We start from the raw sequence: 21,746 nt of genomic DNA on the forward strand, positions 1-21,746 counted from the left end.
AGCCAGATTAATTTCAGCTAACCATAGCCTCACATATCACCTTACTAGGAGATTATTTTCTGACTGAATGATGGGATTGTGTTTAGATTTTTGCACACTTGTGCAAAATCATAAGCAAAAACCTGACAGGAAACACAAAACAGATCTTCTACTAACATTGTAAGAAATATACTGTGATACAAGGTACAGATCCAAAGTTAAGGGGACAATTTAAAGGGGTACAAACTGCATGCAAAAGCAATCGAGATTACTTCCCAAGAACCTAGTAACAGTCAAAGCCTGGAAAAACCTGTAAATTCTCTTTGAAAAACAATGTTACTGAGGATTAAAAGGAATATTTAGAAAATATATTGACTTATATTGTAAGTATAAGTCAATCTTATATAAGTATATATATATACACACTATACTTATATATATAAGTATAGTATATATATACTATACTTATTTTGTATTTATTACTATCTAACATAAAGTATCTTTCAGAAGGCTTTCAGATCATCAGCTTCCTTTAAAATATTGCATGTCAACATTTTAGCCCCTGTCTCTATGCACCAATAAACCAGAGCACTGACCATTTCCTTTGCAGCAGGCAGCATGTCTCACTTTATTGCAGAGCTCTGGGCAGCAGAGCAGATCCAGTGGCTCTTCTGGCTTTCTTTTAGCATAAGGTATTTCCATGTGTCTCTGGCTAAGAGAAGAGAGCTTCTTCAATCAAACCAGACATTACCAAGGACAGTGGAGAGAAATGCAAAGGAGAAGTGGAAGATTTATGGTGCAGAGTGTGAGACTGTGTCTCCCTCTCTCTCTGCTCCAAGAATGCTGTCCATGTGCCACATGCTCCACATCACCTACAAGGCTACAGACCTGCCCTTTCTCTCTACTCACTGATTAGGTGTGCTATCTCCACAGAACATTGCAGACATCAGGTCCAAAATGGGCAGCATTTTCCAGCAGATTCATTGTTTAGTGAACAGAAGTTATAAAGCTGAAACCCAAAAGGCTCCTCAGGGCCTTTGAGCTCCTGACAGATTTCTCCCTTTGGAGCCAGCCTTCAGGGCATGAAATATGTGTCGCTTACCTCAGCCAAGGCTCATGCAACATAAAGGCTTACCTTTCTCCAAAATACTTGTTTTAACACACCTCAGTTGGAGGATTACCACATTTTTACCAGCTGAACTGCCCAGCACTAGACACACTTACCAGCTTACATTTCTTTAAAATAGTATGGGTTGGAATAATGAATTTACCATTGGCATTCCAAGACATTGCCAGGACAAATTATCATTTTAATGGAAAGGTTTATAACCATAAAGAGATATCATGACGCATCATATATATTTTTAAAATACATATGCATGGTAGTTTTGATATTCATTTTTCACAGCATTCCTTTGTTAAGATTTCTTTAAAGTCTGAAAGCCATCCTCAAAGCTAGTGGGGGGTAGAAAGAAAGTTAGTGCCTTTAAAGCTATATTTTCTCACCCTAGCCAGGAAAAATCTGAACCCACAACTAGGAACACAGATTTGACACCTGGCATTGTTCAAATCCTGCACATATCCCAAATCAAAACCTTATAGAGAAAAGTTACATAAAAACAACTCAGAGAGTGTAAGGAAAGTGAAGGCAAAGGAAATCACACAGGTTGTGACTTGGTCCAGAGGACATAGTGAGCCAAAGGGCCAGAGACCTGATTTGTATTTCTTTTATCAGGAAAGAGAGTTAATGAAGAGGACATAATTTTGTCTTTGACCTGTGTCAAGCAGTAAAAGTCATTTAAGTTTTCCTGCTAAAATTAAGAGGCATACAACGAAGAGGAGGGGTCAGGTCAGGAGAGTTAATGTTTGGCCACATGGGCAACAAGCCCAGACAGCGACAGTCAGGTCTGAGAACAGTTCATAGCTGCTCCTCAAAGATGATGAAAATCCAAGGACGCAAAACAAATAGGGACTGACTTTGGGATTTTCTGCAGGTGCTCACACAATTACTAAAGGACAGATTTTAGACAGAACTATTAGCTAGTTCCCAAGTCAATAAAATAATGATAGAACTTTACTGTCTCCCCTTACTCTGTTTTTTTTCCCCTCAGGCCAGATCACACATGCTCCCTCCTAAAGCTGAGAGAAAACACAGACAACTCTTTTTCTTTTTTTTCATGAAGGCAAAATATTATGCGATAATTATAGCACATTTCACTAACACTGAGAGTACAGGTGCAAAGTAGGAAGACACAGCACAGAGCATATTTAAATCTAACCTAACAAACATTTCCAAACAAGATTTAAATACTGTGCTGTTGCACCTCTAAACAGTGAGCCTTTGGTGCAGAATGGACTTTTAACACGCTCACCACACAGCCCATACCCACCCACGTTGCATGTTCCTATTGCTGTGTTTCCTTTTGGCAACCACACCTAACCTACTTCCAAAAAAAACTAAGGCTGTACACCCAGTCAAGAGCAGCACAGTGTTGATCAGAGAAAGCTATCACAAGGGGAAAAAATATAGTTTATAATAGGAAAACAGAGAGAAACAGAAGAGTGCAATTTTAGAGCATAGCTTTTAAGGTTGTATACTTTTTTGATATATTTTACCTCTTGTGGATGAAATCAATGGGCCTACTCTGTTTTTCAAAATCTAAAGTAGACAAGCCCCTTTTTTTATGGCTTAAAAACATAATTTAGCCTTTGCTGAGCAGACTGATTTCTACACACAAAGGATGTCAGTCAATTACATCGAAACAATTTCATTCAGGTCACTAAACATCAGTAGGTAGCATGATTTAGTGCCAGCAGTGTATTACACAAAAGCACAGCAATTTTGAGGTTTGGAATTGAAATGGAAATTGCAACGTGGATGAATATTGATGGTAAGAACATACAGCAGCAGGGAGCATCCTGCACTTACCTCATGACCAACCCATTCCTGACAAGGAATCCTTCTCCCACACCACAAAACAGCAGCATTGTATTTTCTTAATTCAAGTTAATTTCTAGCATTTGCATGCAAACTCTGTGCAAGTGCTCTGGTCCCATATATCAAGAAAGGTAAAAAAAAAAAAAAAGAGGTTATTACAATTAGTTTCATAGTTCTGGATTCATAAAAACTAGTTTATTTCCTTGCACAATTGAGTGTTTTTATTTAAAACTAACATTTTGCAATAGTAGATATTCCTGGCTGTGCTTTTTCTCTGAGAAAGAAATAGGATTGGTGATGACTCATGTTATTGATCCAAAATTTTCAACTTCCTTGCTAAATCAGTGAAAGATATTGTAGTTTGGCCACTATTCAAAGAGACCAAGCTTCTAACACATGTCAGAAAAAGGATTTTGACATTTGCTTACAAAAATTAACAAAATGCACACCAGCTCATTGTAACTAGAAGCCATTTTAATTTCACAGGTATTTTTTTTAATGGGCATGTAGTAATAGGATATGCGGTGATGGCTTTAAAATGAGAGTGGGTTTGGATTAGATTTTAGGAAGAAATTCTTTATTGTGAGGCTGATGAGGTACTGGAACAGGTTGCCCAGAGAAATTGTGGATGTCCCATCTCTGGAAATGTTAAGGCCAGGTTGGATGGGGTCCAGTGGAAGGGATCATTGACCACAGCAGGGTGGTTGAAACTAGATTATTTTTAAGATCCTTTCCAATCTAAACCACATGAATTACTTATTTTTTTAAAAAATCAAACTGAAGTCACATCCTCTGAAATACGCAGTATGCTTCTGTACACACTATGGGGCTCCTAATACCAACACTGAAAAATGAGTTCTAATTTAAAAAATAAATAGACAAAAACCAGCGCTCTCAACCAACACTACTCATCTAATTCAAAACTGGCATAATCTGTTGACCAGGAGGCAGCAGATAATTCTTCCAACTACTGCATTTCTCTGTTCAAAGCAACAATTCATTCTTTACTATTAAAATTCATCTTGAAGAATGAGGGCTATTTCTTAGCTGTGATTATTACCTCTTGGCTCATATACTCTGACAACCAGAGGTATTACACTATGAAATTCTTTTTCCACATGATGGATTTCATCAATTGCTCTCTAGCAGTATCTAAACTATCATGTTACACCAACCAAAGATCATCTTTACTCTGAAAGATTTGGAATTATGAAAAGATTTGGCATCATTTAAAAAGTGCTTAAATGCAGTTCATTGCCTTCACACTGCTGTCTTTTTCCTCTACACAATGTTAACACAGGATCACATGTTCATAATCAAAGGCAAAAAATCAAAGAACCAAACACTTTCTGATATTATTCTAATACAATTTCAAAGGGGAAAACAAATGGCCCACACTTTGGGGAACATGGAGTGAAACCAAGAGGAACAATTGCAGCCTGCTCCCAAGTGCAGTAACTTTCCTATGTTGAAACCAGCACAAATCCTTTACGTGTTAAATGGATGGGAATTACAAAAATGTTTCTTTCTGACTCTGTCCTTCATTAGGAATGGTAAACAAAGAAAATATGCCACAAAATCTAAAAAAATACTGTTAGAAAGATGATTCTGCAGATACAGAAAGACACTTAGATGGATACACCTTGGTTTACTAACAAAAGTCTCTGATGGCAAATAGTTCATCAAGATAGAAACCACCTCATATCAATCACTGAAGAGCTTTAGGCAGTAGCATCCAGAACAACTGTCACAAATTGTGACAATGAATGTTCCAGTAGAGGCTTTTATCATGACCAGCTTGAGCCTTGCACAGCTAATACATCTTTTACCAACTAGAATATATTTTACTAGTTTATAATATATGGCAAATCAAAGAGAATTATGCATTCCCTGACTGTAAGTAACCATATGCTCCTTATATCTGGGAAATAGTATGCAGGATAATCTTAGAAAGTCTGAAGGTATATAATCTGAAGGCCTGACTCTGCTTTAACTTTTTCCATGAAGTTTGAATTAGACAATGTTATTGGCTTTGAGAATTAAGTACAGCAGGCACAACCCATCTCTTAACGCAGCAACAACAGATTCACTCAAGTAAAAAAAATTAAAATAACCAACCAAAAAAAAACATTAATGTGTGCACTTAGCAGCTGTTTAATATAGACATAAAATTTACAAATCATAACACTTAAATAATGACTCATCAGTGGAGAGAAATAAGCAAAACCAGTTCAAATTTTAACCCTGCATAATGTAAGAGTTCAGTGATTTTTGTTTTTTATTGCAATAACATTATTTCTGGGGTCAAATATAATAGCTTCAAAAAAGCTTTCAATCTGCATAAACATTTACCAACATTATTCTTTCTAAAACTGATTTTCAATTCAGTAATACAATTTACTGAACATCCACTTACTGTTAACATATTTGATTATAAAACCCGAGCTCCTAAACATTCTCAAAACAAGCCACAGACTTTCATCCATGGTTTCAAAAACAGGAAGTTTCATGGTATTATGATTCTGAAATGTAGGAGCTGACTACAAGAACATGCCTGACTAGCAGCACATTATTGATATTTTCTACAGTCACACACTATTGGGAGCTGATTAGATATTAGATTTGATTTCTAATCTCTTTTTTTATTTTGTTTTATTACCTACAGAAAACTGAGTCTACACCATGCACTCATAAAAATCTCACAGCAAAATAGGAACTGGACAAGGAAAAGAAAGAAGATAAAAATGGTATACTCCACTTTCTAACCTCATCATGCCAGAAAATAGGATACTGCAAAGATCACTTATTTTCTTACCTAAGGGTTTTCTCCATCATGAAATCTGCCATAGGGTAAAGGAGAGAAACAGTCCTAGGAAACTGAAGAAACAAGGCCAAAAATTGTAGTCCAGTAACACACAATAGCTACTTGAAGATTTTTCTCCCAATGGATCAATAAATAAGTTCTTAGTAATACATATCCTCCCTAGAAGCTCTAAACAAAATTAAAATCTATCTATTTGCCTATCCCAGAAGACAAAGCTCCCTCTTCTTTTGCCACTTAAACAATTTCTGCTGTGTTGGCTTGATTTTACCCTTCTGTTTGGTATGGTGTTTCTGTTACTGTTTCAAGTAGATGTGCCTCTTCCAAAAGGAAATTATCAGGGTAACAAGGCTGTCAGTGCCTCCCAATATGCCAGGGGCACTTTACAGGCTGACAAAGGAGCTAAAAAAAAGGAACGGAAATAGTCTTCAAGTCGTGACACGTCTGAGATACAACACATCACAAGTCAGATGCAAATGAAAACTGTACACTTGAATTAGCTTTTATTTTCTTACAGGGGAAGAGATAGTAAAAATAAATAAATTTCTTTCTACAGGCACCCTGAGGCACTTGGACAAGCTGTTACTAACCATTCCTTTCTCTGCTTTCCCATCCCCCAACCTGCTATATAATCTCTAATTCTAAGCATACATTTAAAAATTATTTGTCATTTTAGCTACTCCACAGGATGGATTAGGATCCTTAAGACCTTTTCATTTACTGAACAATCAAACAAAATAAAAGGTTAATAGTTCAAGAATAGCTACAAGTAAAATGGACCCAAAGTCATTCCTGGTCTAACCTCATTACTTCATAGACTCAGCTTTTCCTGCCTGTTTTATACATAGCATCTCTGAAGCAAATAAAGCATAAGGGCTTTCAGAAGATGTTATACATAATAATGAAATATATCAGAATAATTCCTTTTTTTAAGCACATTCCTCTGTCTCAACTTCATGATTTAAATAGGACACAGTAAAGAGTAAATAACATATACTACAAGAGTACTAGTCTGGCTTGCTTCCTTTGAACATAGGCAACATTAGGTTAATTGGTTTTAATGCTGGGGTGAAATTTCTCTATTAACTTTTGTTCTTGTTGTTGCTATTATATACCTTCATTTACTGTAATACAATTTACTGAATTAAGAAAACTCTTGAGAAAATCTGAATTAGCTAGATTTTCCTGTGTGGGAAGAGGAAGGTCAAAGACATACCAAGTGATGCTGCAAGCCTTCAGGGCAGCCAGGAAAAGAAGCTGCATTCCATTATGACAAAACAAAACAAAAGTATAGGAAAAAACAAAACAAAAATAAAACCCCAAACAACACTTCCGGCAAGCTATGTGGCTCTGTGAAAGGATAAGAGAGAGCTGGAGTCAGACCTTGCTTGCCAACAGGCAAAGTTCAAGTGCTCACTGATGTAAGGTTACATTGAAATAGATTGCATCTGGGATGGAATCTTCAGTGATTTAGTTGAACTTTATGTTCCAGATGTCTTCATGTAAAGGTGCACTTCTATAACACTTAGGAGCCGAGGCAGACATGTTTCATAACCCCTGTGCTCCTGAAAATTCCCTTACAGGAAAGGATTTAGCACATTGGAGATTTTTTCCATATTTTCACATTTACTGTAGAATTGCTCTTAGACATTTATTGAATAAGCAGGCACACCTGTTACATCTAAATGCAAGAAAAGTGGGTTTATTTCCAAGAACCCACCGTGCTGACAAAAGGTTAGTTACACAAATCAGTTTGACAAATACCAAAACTTATGAAGCCTGATGTCCTTTGCATAACACCCTGTATGATGTGTTTCATTCTTAAAAGGTACTGCAGATGGGATGAGCACTTTCGTGACATTTGGTCAGTCAATACATTTCAGAAGGGAAACGTGGGCAAGAAATGGTCAGACTATTATTTACAAGGGTGTATCGCAAGAAGCTTCTCACAAACATATTGCCTCTGAGAGGCACAGGTTGTGGTTCCTGCCCTATTCTTACAAAACACTGCTGTGTATTAGCACTTATGAGGCATTTATTTATTAACAACTGAGGCCTTTGGGCATCCACACTTCAGCAGCTCTCACTCAGGCAAAAATTTATTAACTTCAGCATGCAGCATCCCAGCAACTCTCTGCTAGTCCTTACAGGAGCAGTACTATCACACTCCCTCATCATGCAGGTAGTGTGATGAGGATATCATCACAGGGAGGATATAGACATAGCACCATAAATTATTTTCTCTTCCAGATGGAGAAGGTCAGGAGGTATTACAAATGTGAGATATAAAAATGAAGGATATCTACCCAAAACCCCTTTGTTGTAGTTTTCATTACAGAGCATGTGAGGAATAATGAAAAGACAGCTATATTTCTTTGGTCTACTGACATAAACAGTAAAGAAGGACAGAAGTTTTATATAGCGGGGCAATTTGCAGCACATTCAACTATGTTAATGAAAATAAATTAAAAGTAAGAAATTTTGGGTTAAATATTGGAAAACACTGGCAGTTGGTCATATCTGTTTTACAGAGGAACTTCGTCATTTGGGACATGTAAACTAGCACACTAAAGCCATCAAGAATTTGTGGAAACACAGGTATGAATTAGATTATTTAATATTTTTTAGAATAATCTCAATTCTTAGACCACATGAAAATGAAAACAGGGCCCAGTTAGCAGTACCATTGTTTCTAATATTTGCCATTCTTTTTGCACCCAGCTCAGTTTGGAAAGTTGAAGTCCTCTGAATACAGACAGCACTATTAATCCTATATTATACCTTGAGATGGATATCCATCCCTTCTCTCCTTCCCACATGTTGAGAAACCATTAAAGAGAGCAAAGCAGAAAGGCACAGCCTGTCAAACTGCACAGTACTAGAAAGGTTATCACACTACTGTTGCCAGCTTCAGTCTTTTCCAGCCTGTATGACAGATGAAAAATTTCATTTTTGTGACAAAAGTGGTAATGAGGATAGAAAATGGCACCATATGAATCCAGCTTTCTGACAGGGCTCATAATGAGAATCAGAATTGCGCAAAATTAATCTAATCCCATCACAGCATTAGAACTCAACTCACAGGGGACTTGCTTATACCTATAATTTCCTTTATGCTCTTTAGGAGCACAAAGCTTATGTGGAAAAAAGATGCAAGAGCAGAATTTGGAACTAAAAAGGGCTGCACTATCATAAAAAATGTGGAGACTGCTAGAAGATCAGCTTCAAGCCTCAGTATTGTAAGTAAATTCATACTAATACAAACATTTTTTCATGCACATAAGTGACAAAACACAATTGAAAGGTAGATTTTCTCTGATCTAGCAGATAGACTGTAAACTGGCTTTACCATTTGAAGACAGATGTACTAATATGCATTTAGTGATTTTGTTCCTGTTAGACAGCAATGCTGTGCAGTATTCCTTAAACAGCAATATACTATTTTTTTAATCATTCTTTTAAAAGTTATGCGGACTTTCCAGTTTACTTTTGAGTTTTTAGAAACTCTTTTCAGAATTATCACTATCTTTCTTTTTTTTTCAAACAGCTGTTGTAAATGAGATCTCAAAATTTTAAGCACATAAAAACCAGTTCTGTTAGCAATGCTTAGTTTCTAGGAGTTGAAGATTATAGTTTCTAAACAGTGTATAGAGAAAAGACTGTAAACAAAAATAATGCAAAATTAGCTGGCAGACACATCACTAGACCTAGAAATGTTCTTATTTTGGGGACTAGTCCCAGTTATCACTGGAGGAATTTCATTTCATATGCATCCCTCAGTATGGGAACCTTTTGCTTCAGATATGTAAAAATAACTAGGATAAAATACTCTCCCTCTCATTACTTTTCCTCAGTCTCATTATTCAACTGATATCGAGAAAACACACATGGGATTAAAGAAAACACACATGGGATTACAAAAAAAAGAGCAGAAAACTAGGTTTACCTTGCATCCTAACAAGCTGCATCAGGCAGAGGTAGATATTAGTAAGTCTGCACAACAAAAGAGGCAGCAAGAAAGTTTGATTCCTGCAGTCAAAATGTAGCTTATTAGGCTGGACTGAAAGTTGCACAGATTGACCCAGTTCCTCAGAAAGAAACCACACAGGGCTTGTCTGGAAGCATAAGTGGGCCACTTCCAATCAGCACATTCTTCACATGTGGGAAGAGCTGCTACTTCGATGGATTGTAAAATTCTAAGTGTAATTATTGAAATATATAATTTTATAGACAATAAAAAAAATCCAAGTCCTGTAAGATCTTTACAGGACTGAGAACTGAGAGGATATATGCTGGAAGAAATCTAAACAAATAAACATTTACATACATGTAAGACAAGATCTTTCATGACTAGGTTATGACAAGACCAAACATAACTCATCGTTTCATGACCAAGCACAGTTCATGTTTCCATATTTTACTTTTGCAAAATTTAGTACTACACAGATAAATTGCTGTTGAAGAAAGCACTTAACTTAATGCAGAAGATTTAGTCTAGGGGATATATTATTAAGAAAATAAAATCATATTATTTTAATGGGTTTTTTAATCCCTTATTTGCCTATTGTGACAATCACTGAAGTAAACATCATATGTATTTTCAAAATCTAGTATGGCTTTCCTCTTGGAAGAGCACCATGTCCCTAGTGCAAGTTAATACTTTTTTCTTCAGAGAATAACATTTTTCCAAATATAAAATGCAGAAGAAAACCCCCAAATACCATACTCTCAGCTATTTTCTTCTACTTCAGAAGACACTATTTCTGAGACTCCTCCCTGAACCATAGTCACTCATACATTTTAAGGCTACAAGCTACCAGAAAAGCCAACTCACTGGCACAAAACATCTTTACATACAGGAAGGATTCAAATTCTGTAAGAAATATAAACACTGATTTTAAAGTTATGCTGGATAAACCCTTCAAAAAGAGTAGGATGCACAAAGAGTGACAACAAATGGCTTATTTACAATCCTACTGTAAGGGTAACAAAACCTTCTCTCAACTGTACTGTCATAGTTTTGAGCATCCAATTAATTTTTGCAGCAGTAGAATGTTCAAAAAAACTATAAAAGTAGCAGGGAAGGAAAAAACAACTTAGGTTACGATGATATTATGTGTGTTATTGACATCTCTCTTAAGACCTAGAAGCCAGTTGCTGTCACATGGCTGGGGAGACACAGGTGCAGAGGAAATCTCATGAGAAACCATGAGGAGAAGATGCCTGACCTAGCAGCCCATCACACAACTACTTCAACTAATGGAGAAACAAGCTATACAGTGCCCTTTAAAACTGTTTAATTTTTTTTCCTCCTTACATATTTTGCTTGCAGTTGTACAACCAAGGAGCTGGACTCTTACTTCCTAAGATAAAGCAGTGGCAGGAAGGTGATTTGTTTACAAGTTAATTCTATCATTCTTTTATTGGATGATTTTAACAGGCATGAGGAGTGCTAATTTTTTCCACATGAACTCATTTGAACTGCATGAAAAGTCTTTAGATATCTTTAACAAGTTTATTGGACTCATTAGTCCTACAAAGGGACTGCAGGAAATGCACTTCATATGGAAATGGATGTCGAGCTATTAAAGCCTGGAAGTAACAACCTCCAGGACATAAAAAAGTCTGTAACCAGTATTGGCCTTGGAGCAAGAGGCAAGCACTGAAAAGACAACCTGTATCACTCTTCAGTACTTCCAGAGGTTTACAACAAGCACATGGGCACAGTACCAGCATAATAAATGAAATCTTCAAATACCCTACCATATACATACAGGTAAAATTTATTTTCTGTGACTTTTATCTTCCAAGATATTATACAACTGGTCATTGTAGCAAGATCTCATCCTCTAGGATTCATACACCAGTTCTTCGCATGACAGATTATTGCATGCTGAGCAAAGTGAAACTTATATTAAAAGGTTAAGAGCTATAGTTTACAGATGCACACAACATTGGAGATCTCCATTTAGTGTTACTCAGAATATTCAGGTTCTTTTATTGCTATTTAGTTAATTCAAGAGGTAAACACAACAGTTTGAGGTGAGAAGGGCTGTAGGTAACCTCCACATCTGAGTCATGCACATCCTCAGGCTTGGTATTTCACTGTAGAGTGAATGGTGGAACACACACATCTTCCCTGACACAACCACACTGGGACAGTTGCCAACCAAGTCAGGTGGTGAACAGTGCTCCAGCCCTAAATTCCAGGAGGAGTTCCACACCTCATACTGTACATTCTCTTTTAGGACCAGGAAATGTATCTAAGCACAAAAAAATACGCATTGGTAAATACATAAAAATCTTGTTCTGCTAAATAAGTTTGTATAAAGTGTCATCCGTGAATATGAACACAAAGATAAAAATTAAATTTCTAAAACTGTAGGTATAAAGAGTATAAGACATCCTTTAATAAGAGTAATGTATTAATAAAAGCATAAATTTAAGTATCAAACCATCATGGGAACCTACACACACACCAGGACACTCAGTAACTCAAGTACTTACATTTTTGAGAAGTTTAGGTTATGTGCATATGGTTTAGTAATTGGAAATGAATAATTAGAATAAATTCCACCTTTTCCTATAAGTAAATATTCTATATATGTGAAAAGCATCTGAAAGCTTCACTTTGCTAATCATTGAGGACAATGGGAGCAACGCCATGTAATGTACCAGCCTATAAACCCAGGGTAACTCATCTGGCCTCAGTGCTTTTTACTGCAACTCTTCCCAGGATCCTTGACTACAAATCTAGCCTAAAAGCACTCGCTAATTTTATTTTTTTTCTTTTTTTTTTTTTTTGTGGCAAAATACAATGAGACTTTAAACAGCACTAAAACCCAAATGCTGCTATATCCTTAAAAACCTTAACCTTGGTAGGTTGGTAGGTTAATTGAAAACAAATTTCTTCCCCTGCTTGTCATAAACCAAATTGCTAACCTTATTATCTTTACTTCTACTACTTAGTATCATATTTGACTTCAAAAGAGGCATTGAGTCCATGGGCTGTTTCTGACCATCTGCTACTATACTGCATTAAAAGCAAGTGTTCACTAGTTTTGGCCTCCTGCCCAAAATCTCTCTTAAAAAAATAATCACAGAATACATAGAAGCACTTTGTTTGGGTATATTTTGTAAAGTTAATGTGAATGTGCATTTGTGTTCCTGAGCGAACCGTTATACAAACAATTTATGCTTGCTGAATACAAAATTAATTCCTAGAGGAATAGGAAGGTTTAGGATTAGGGAGAGGAAGGAAGAGGATGACTTGGGATAGGAAGCATAAGAGAAAAACAACTGCCTGGACAGGAGCACCTTCCTTCTCCTTCTGGTTTCTGCTGCTGTTCTGTGCTTTAAGGAGGATTGGGCCACTGATTTGCCTCAATTTTCTCTTCAGGTTTGTATTGTTCCCTGTATTGAGCCTCTTGGCATGGGACAATATGACTGAAGTACTTTTGGAGACCTCCCCAGCCACTACACCAGTGCCCGCTCAATTAAGCAGTGGATGTCATACCCACAAGAAAGGCCAACATTTTCATAGCAAGAGTCAGAAGCAAATAAAGTCTGATTAAGCTTCTCCTCCCTCAAGGTTACTATCCCAAGCTAATGACAATATATAAGTACTGTCAACCCCTGCAGGACACATTAAATTCCAGTTAAATACAGATTAGATGAGTACTGCAAAAATCATAGTTATAAAGGCTACAGCCCTTTTAACTGTCTGGCATCCACTGCAAGGCCAGGGCAACAGCAGGTGCTCCTGTTAAGAGATGTACAGCAGCATGTAAGGTTTAGATGGAGGTCACATCTCTCACACTATCCTTTTGGAGGGAAAAAATTTCACATTGGATGACTAAGAACAAAGAAAAAACCCAAAAAACAAACAAACAACATCATGGGATACAGGAAACAGTTGAATAAGAAAAATGCTTAATAGAGAAAGACAAGAGAAATTATATGAAATAGTCTTTATATTCAACTTCTATAATTTTCTGCAAGTATAATCAGGCATAACCCACAGTTGCCACAATCATGATGGATCCTTCAGAGTGTACTGCTGAGGGAGTGGATGGAGAGTCACTTACCCTCTAAAGGGAGCAAGAAAAATATTGGACAAGTAAGTTTCCTACACACACTTAATACTGGTAAGATAAGTAAACCTGAACACAGGAGTGATGGAGTGTCTGCACTACTATCTGCCTGTAAAAGCCAAACATGCTCTTGCTCAGAATTGGTGATTGAGTTGTTCAGACTGGCAGCAGAGTTTTAGAGAAAAAAAAAGTATGCACTTACCTTGGCTGAAGGTGCCCTTAAGTTCCAGGGCATAAATTGCCACTAGAGTCTCCAAACTCTATGGATGCACACGTTAGGAAAGTGTTCTGAAAAATATGAAGACAACATTCATGGAAAAACTTACAGGAAAGAAATATCACCACCAACACAAATACAGTTAATTTCTTTCTGTAGGGCCACTGCGCATTCTTAGTACAAAAATTGAAAAATATCCAGAAAATCCAAATATTGTCTATATAACCATTTTAAGATAATTTTACTTGATATCTGTGCTTGGATTTTTAGATGCATTCTTCTCTTTCAGCTTTCTTCTGGGGAAAGCGAGGGAGAAAGACATGTTGGAGCACCAGTATTTTTTTCTCCTTTCCCCTCACTCCATACCCACTGTGCTCATCATTCAACAATACACAAAAGCAGATGGTCTGTTTCTGTCAACTAATACATTACTACTAAGTCCATTCATCAACCACACGATGCTCAAGACAACAACTCTCTGTTATTAACTAACCAGCTTCTGTCAAAGGATTTTACTAGAATTGCTAAATTCACTGATTTTCTTCCACGTGAAAGACTGCATCAGCAACTAAACAAAAAACATGCCTGCTGGTCAAAGTGCTCCTGAGGAGAGAGGACCATCCAGCTGTAGAGAAGCAGTGCCACTCAGACACCATAAGGCAATAGCTCAGTTAAATAAAGGCTCTGAAGAGACAAATCCTCATATGCAGTAATTAACCTGCAGCTGGTAACATATTTAGAGAAGTATAATCACTGACTTCCATAGAAAAACTCTGATTAGGGCACAAGAATCCCCAAAATAGTTTAAACATACTAGCTAGATCCTCCACTGCTGCTGAAGTTTCTGCAAAGATTTCCTTTCTATCTAACCCATAATCCTATGAAGTCATAGACAAGTTAGACTTGTAACATGAACACAGAGACAGTTTGTCTGCTGTAATTTATAATCCCACATAGAATTATATAAGATTATATAGAATTTTAAACCTGGCTGAGCTCCTCAGACGCCTCAATTTGAAATGGAAAAAGATTGAAAGTAACTTCATTAGTGTGCCAGTTTGCAGGTATGACATTTTATTTGAAATCACAGCAAGGGGCTGCAGCAGAAGAGATGTGGAAGCTGTGGAGACCGGCACTAATCTGGTTTTTGGAGCATATCTGTACATTTAAGATACAACATAAAAAAGCCAAGAGAATACATTAAACCAGGAAATAAGCAGCAATAATTCATCACAAAATGGCATATCATATTCCTCTTCTTCCTACTATTTCCCCCCAGTTCCCCACAAAGAATTACCCTCACAAAAAAAAGTGTTAACAGCATTTCACACCATTAAACAAAGTTTGATTCAGTTCACGTGCCTCTACTTCATATTGAGGATAAGAAAAATCAAATCCTTTTGCTAAATGAAAAAATTCCAGGGACATTTATGGACCTGTATGTAAAACCCAGCATCTTGAATTGCATCCAGAAAAGTCTCAGGCTCCACAGGTATCAAAGTAATTTTTCATCAACTTGAGGCTGATTTAAAAGGTTTAGTCCAGAGCACAGCATGTGAATTACATTAATCAAATCTGGACATGAGAGGCAGGCATTTGAGTTTGGGCTTATGCAGAAGGAATTCTTGCTTCCTCCTTATTTCAGAGGAAGAAAGGCCAAGTTGCAGTGGCTACTGGAGGGCCGACCAGGACCTTGGGATAGCTAGGTAGGACCATGCCTTCTCATACCATCCTTGCTAAAATAAACCTGGGCAAAGCATTCATCTCAACATGTTCATAAAGAAGTGAATATAAAAGAAATACTTTGTTCTTATTTTTGGGAAACAAAATCATAGTGGACTGAAGTCAGACTTCTAAGTGGAAACCTTAGGGATTTTGGAGGATGACTCAATGAGACCAGCCACCAGCCCTCCCAATGCTTTTTTTGGTTTCTCATAAAACATTCAAAGCTCAGGTACAACGACCCATGTTTTGCATAGCAGAGAAGTAGTAAACCCAGTGTTGCTCTAAAACACCTTTCATACCCCCCCGCCATGATGTTGCCCAAAGCCTGGACCAACACTGCCAAAACTGTGTATTAAATGAAATTAATTACTGTTGTAATTTATGCAGCAGTTCTGGGTCCCTAGGAATGTCCCTCACATGAGCACACAACCTACACGTGATTGCACTGCTTCACGACTTCCACAGCATTCATGCTGGGGTGCTTCTTCAGAAAAGAGAATTCTCAGATGCAAGACTATAAAGACTGTGGCTTCAAGGAGAAACCAAATATTCCCTTCTCCTTGGCACACACTGCAGTGCTAAAGTCAGCCCAGCCAACTGATTAGACAGGTAAGTGGAAGTGAAGCATTTACCTCGAATTAAAACATCATCCCTCCACACTTTTCAAACATTATTTTCCAAGGAATCATTCTAAAGAAAGACTGGCAGTTTTTCCTTATTGAGGTTCTTGAAGATAGCAGAAAACAATATTTTGTAGTCCATAGGGAGCTAAAACACTAATCTACTTTCTGTATATACAGTCTCACAGATGGAAGTGCCAAACAGATGAAAGTAGATTTCTGATAAGGCCCTGTTCCTCAGTCCCTCTTGGACGTTCTGAACTGCCCAGCTGTACACCTCATGGAAAGATGCAGAATACAGATTTAACTTTAAAGGCTGACTTTGCTGGAAGCCAAAGTCACAGATCTTCAGCTGATCTCATGTTGTCTGATTTATTCTTAATAATCCTGAGTGGCCTCTGAAGAGTTATTTCAAAGACATTTATTTTAAACTTTCACGCACTAAACAAATATGGAAGACTGAGTATTAAATGTCAGCTTTGTTGTTTTCAATTGCATGTAGTACAAAGAAATATAAGACCAGAATGCAGCATCCATATAATGCATTGTGCGAAGGGCATTTGAAGCAGTTGACATCACTCAGCAGCTAACAGGAGACTTGCATCACATGTGAACAGCCTTCAAGTGTTCAAAAGTAAAGTGCTTCCACTGGACAGCTACTGTTTAAGAGAGTTTAAAACAAAAACAAAAAGCTGTGGTAATATTTCGTGTGCCATGCAATTGGATTAATGCAGGGTTCTCACTGTATTTGTCATTATGCATAATCCAACACATACCTCTTGGACCAAACTATTTCTGCTGGGCTCACTGCTGCTAAAATAATTTACAGCTACAGAAATAAAAGTTGTAAATGTGGTTTTGACAGAGTAATACAGCATTAAGCTTTCTGTGACAGGAACTGGAGATGTTGCATATGTCTTAACTTATTGAAAGTGATTCTGATCACAGGATGTGTAATGTTGCTCACTTATTAAATGACAGACATGAAATCCTTATTTCTCCTTGAGTTTTATTGATTATGAAGCATAGCTTCATTTGGTTCAGGGTTTCTTGGGCAAGGGTTTTTTTATTTTATATACTGCCTTGAACCAAAACAGGAATTAACTGTATGGATTTTCTGAAAGCAAAATCAAAACTTTTATTTGTCTGCACTTTTACCTACTCCATTTAGGGAGAATGAAATATTTTATCCTTCCATCAAGAGACCAAAATATTTAAGTGTTTTTTATTATTTCAGATGTCTTGACACACATTACATCAGATATAATACAACCATCACACACCCCAGTCCACTCTGCTACTAGAAATCAATCATATATCAAATTTTATAGACTACAACAACTTTTTTCAGTATATTGGCAAAGTATCAACTACAAGGATTTCAAGTATATCAGAAGCACAACTACTCTGGTACATGATGAACTTGTCCTAACGATCTGTACTGCTCTGTACCCACTATTCTGACTATCAGAGCTCCAATTTTCTCTGTCACATTAGCACAGATTACTGCTGCCAGGAATAAAAAAATAATTCTGGGAGGGAAAAGGATAAAAGTGAATAACCCTCTTGCCAGACAGCAGAACATGCATGAGCAAACATAGTGGCCATAATCCTTAATTCCTAGGCTCAGTCCAGGAACATTCCTCTGCAACTCTTGGCAAAGGGCATCACAAAACTGACCTCTCCTCAGGCATTATAGAGAAGATTTGTAATAGAGGCATTCTATCCCACTCACCTACATCTGCCAAGTGCTTTTTTTTTTGCACACTCAAAAATAAAATTGTCAAACCAAGTTCAAACCAGAATGCTTCATTCTGAAAATATTCCTTATTATTAATACTTGTAACAAAAAAAAAAGTGGTCCTGCTTCTCCAATCACTTATGCATCTGAACAGTCTTAAAAGTCCAAAAATAAGGAAGAGATAGTATGCAGGGATTTTTATTGCATACTTGCTTTACCAGCTAACTAACAGCATAGGGATAAATCTTGGCTGATGTCTGACCTCACAGATATTCTCTATCCAATGCAATATTAAATAGTCTTCTCCCAATCAAACTCACTTTGAAAGGTTTGTGGTACAACATGCCTTTCTAGGGGTTTTTGTTTGATTTTGTAGTTTTACTTCTTTTAAGTTAGATTATATTACACATCCTTCTTTTCCTGTCTTCATTTGCAGTTAAAGATCCTTACTCTGAGGAACAGAATTTTTCTGGAAACAAGATTCCTATTGCAATTTTTCCCTCCAGGCAGTAAAAGAATATTTTACAGCAAGTTAGTCGAGTCTACAGCTGTACCAATTTTTTATAAAAATGTGACTTTTTTTCCTCTTCCAAAGCAGAAATCCATTTTAAAATCATGTGGTGTTCTGTGCTTTGGATCAGCTGTGATTCTGCCCATAATCTGTGATCATGCCTGCGCTCAAACTCAATATATTTTGTATTTTGCTGTAAAAAAGGTGCTATTTTGGATTACTAGAATTTCCATCTCATTTAGATGAAGATCTACTTATGGATCCCACTACAACTTAGCAGAGAGGATAATGTCCAGACCATTTGTTCAGATGGAGTCCCTTCCCATGACTTGGTGGGATGATAAGATACTTCTGAGATACTTCTACTGTACTCTTCCCCCTACTAACTCAACGACAGAGTAAATGGCATTTAAAATCTTATTTTTTAAATAGTCTTACTGTGCAAGCATGGTAACTATTAAATGTGTGCAGTTATAAACAGATGCCAGCAAAGCTTATACTTAGATGAGGAACAGTCTCTACAAAAGGTTAAACTGTATGGACACCTGTCCAAGTGACTGATGATTTGGGTTCATTTTTTTAAATAAGATAGCATTAGCAACAGAAAAAAAGTCTAATGCCGTTAAGATTTGATACAGAAAAAGCCATTCTTAATGAACATGTTGAAGACTAATAAGCAATGTTAACTACTCAAGCTCTTTACACACACACTCCAAGCAGACACTGTCTAGGAGTTACACATGCTTTGTTTATCACTTAACCTTCACACATAAATCTCAGAACAGGCACCATAATATGGGCCGGGAACAGGTCATGTCATTTCATCTCTGCTTTTTGACCTTGTAGATGTTCTAGAACTATAGAGGTGTTTGTGTAAGGCTTCTCTGCAAGGTTTGAATGTAGAAAATTGATTACAAATCTATACTGCACCAAAACAGAAGTTTGCTGGTAGCTGACAGCTTCTCCATCTGCTTTGCCTTCCCTGCTGACCTCTACCAGTGCTCCCCAAATTACCATAGGGTATCCCCCAAGTATTTCACCTGTCTGTGTAAGCAGGGAATACACCTTCCCACCCCAAGAAGTTTCATTTTCAAGACAAAGTATTCCTTCATGCTGCTGAATCTCAGTGATGGTCAACACCAAGGAAAACTCGGACTTTTCAAACAATTCAGAATTCCAGTTTGAGACAAACTTCACAAGCACCAGCACCATAGCTGATTCCCTCAAGACCTATCAGAAGGAAGTGGATTAGTCTTCCTCATCACAACACTTCATTTTCTATAGATAGTCTACAAAGGCAGAACAAATCTCAGCCTGAGGCACACATCTTCCACATGGGCCTGCCATGCTCATGCCTATGCAAGAAGCTCAGGCTGCAGAATATAATTTCTTCTTTCAGCTTCTAAAGGCCTGCACTACCATTTTGCCCTTAATAATCAGTCCATTACTCCTGCAATATAATTCCTTAGGAAAACAGGCACTTATTCCTTCTTAGTGGCTCTTGTTATAGGTACATGTTTTTCTCTCTATTATGTCTTACAAAACCCATTCTCTTTATCTTGGTGGTTTATGCTTTACAAACTGTATTTCTGCAACCAGAGTCCCAGCACTTAAGAGCAGTGCACGACCTTATCTTCCAGAGAGCACAGGAACAAATCCTTAGTAGATCTAGGTATTTTGGAAAGACTCAAGAGAGTGCAGAGAAATGAACAATGCCACACAGCTCTCAATTAGCCAAATAAATTCGGGTGCTTCCACACAGAATTATTTGCAACTAAGCCGAGTGGCTGCATTTACAGCTCAGTGCTGCACATTTCACACAGTCCTTTAAAAAATTTGTTTTCTAAAGAAAGAAAAGTGTACTATAGAAAGAAATCACCAGCCAAAAACATAGATTCAAGGGACTATGTAATGAGCAATAACAAGGTTCTGTGTAAGTCATTCTGAAAGCATTTATGGAAGCACAACATTTATAACTGTCAAGCTATTGAATAGAAACTTCTTAGACTGTAGCAAAAGAGACTGGTTTCTCAACACTTTATACTATGTTCCATTATCTTTAGCCCCCACCCTCCCTATGCTCCCCTTCCCATCTTTGGTAATCAGCTTCTAGCTCATTTTCCAGCCTGAAGAGCTATCATCACAAATGAAAAGGAAAAGGACATTTAGATGACTTACATTCCCAGTTTTATTTTTGGCTTTCTTGACCTTCTGGCAAGTTGTTTTACCATGAAAATTTCATTAAAGTCTCTATTAAATTCAGAGTGGAAGATGTCAAGGAGGATAGAATCTATTTTAAGTGCATTAATAACTATAGAGAAGGCAATACATTAATGCTGTATCAAAACAGCAAAGGCAATAATATCTTTCTGCATTAAGGAGCATCTTTTCTCCCTTACTTAAGGGAGAGTGCTCTCTTCGATTATTATTAGTCATTTCTTCATATGTAAAATTAATCTACAATGATTCCACTGAGCCAATGCTATGGAAATAAGATCTTGGCATAAAACCCTCAAAGTCATACCCATATAGAGAAATGCGTACTTATCACATGGTCCAATCAACTGTAAAAAGAAACCAGCTGAAATCTATGCTTTTATTCCTGTTTCAACCTCTGCAGAGACTACTTCTCTCTTCAGAATTAATAAAGGGAGCATTTCTGACCCACCAGTCACAGCTGTATGTATTTCTTCCATATGTCTTATCTCAAGACTTCCCACAGCCATGCAGCAATTTCCCATTGCTTTTCACGTTAAACAGGTGAAACAACAAATTCTCTATGAGACTCCTTGAAGCCTTACTTTTCCTTTCCAAACCAAAACATTTTCTGAGGTATTTTTCTATCTTTCCCTCATGGGGAAGGTCTGTAGGGACTAAGTCCAGACAGGAACATTAAATTCCAGGACCACAGTAGGAAAGCCAGTGTCCCTATGGTGGCATGTTACATAGTAAAAGAAAACACCACATAAGGCACTATAACCACTACCAAATTAAGGTTGCACAAGGAGTGATCTCTGTGCCCACTTTCAGAGAGCAAACAGAACTTATGCCTGTTTTAGTGATCCTTCTCTGCATCTCAGGAGAAGTCTCTCAGTGTAGCT

This window comes from Geospiza fortis, unplaced genomic scaffold (genome assembly GCF_000277835.1).
Source record: "Geospiza fortis unplaced genomic scaffold, GeoFor_1.0 scaffold231, whole genome shotgun sequence".
In the NCBI taxonomy this organism is placed as follows: domain Eukaryota; kingdom Metazoa; phylum Chordata; class Aves; order Passeriformes; family Thraupidae; genus Geospiza; species Geospiza fortis.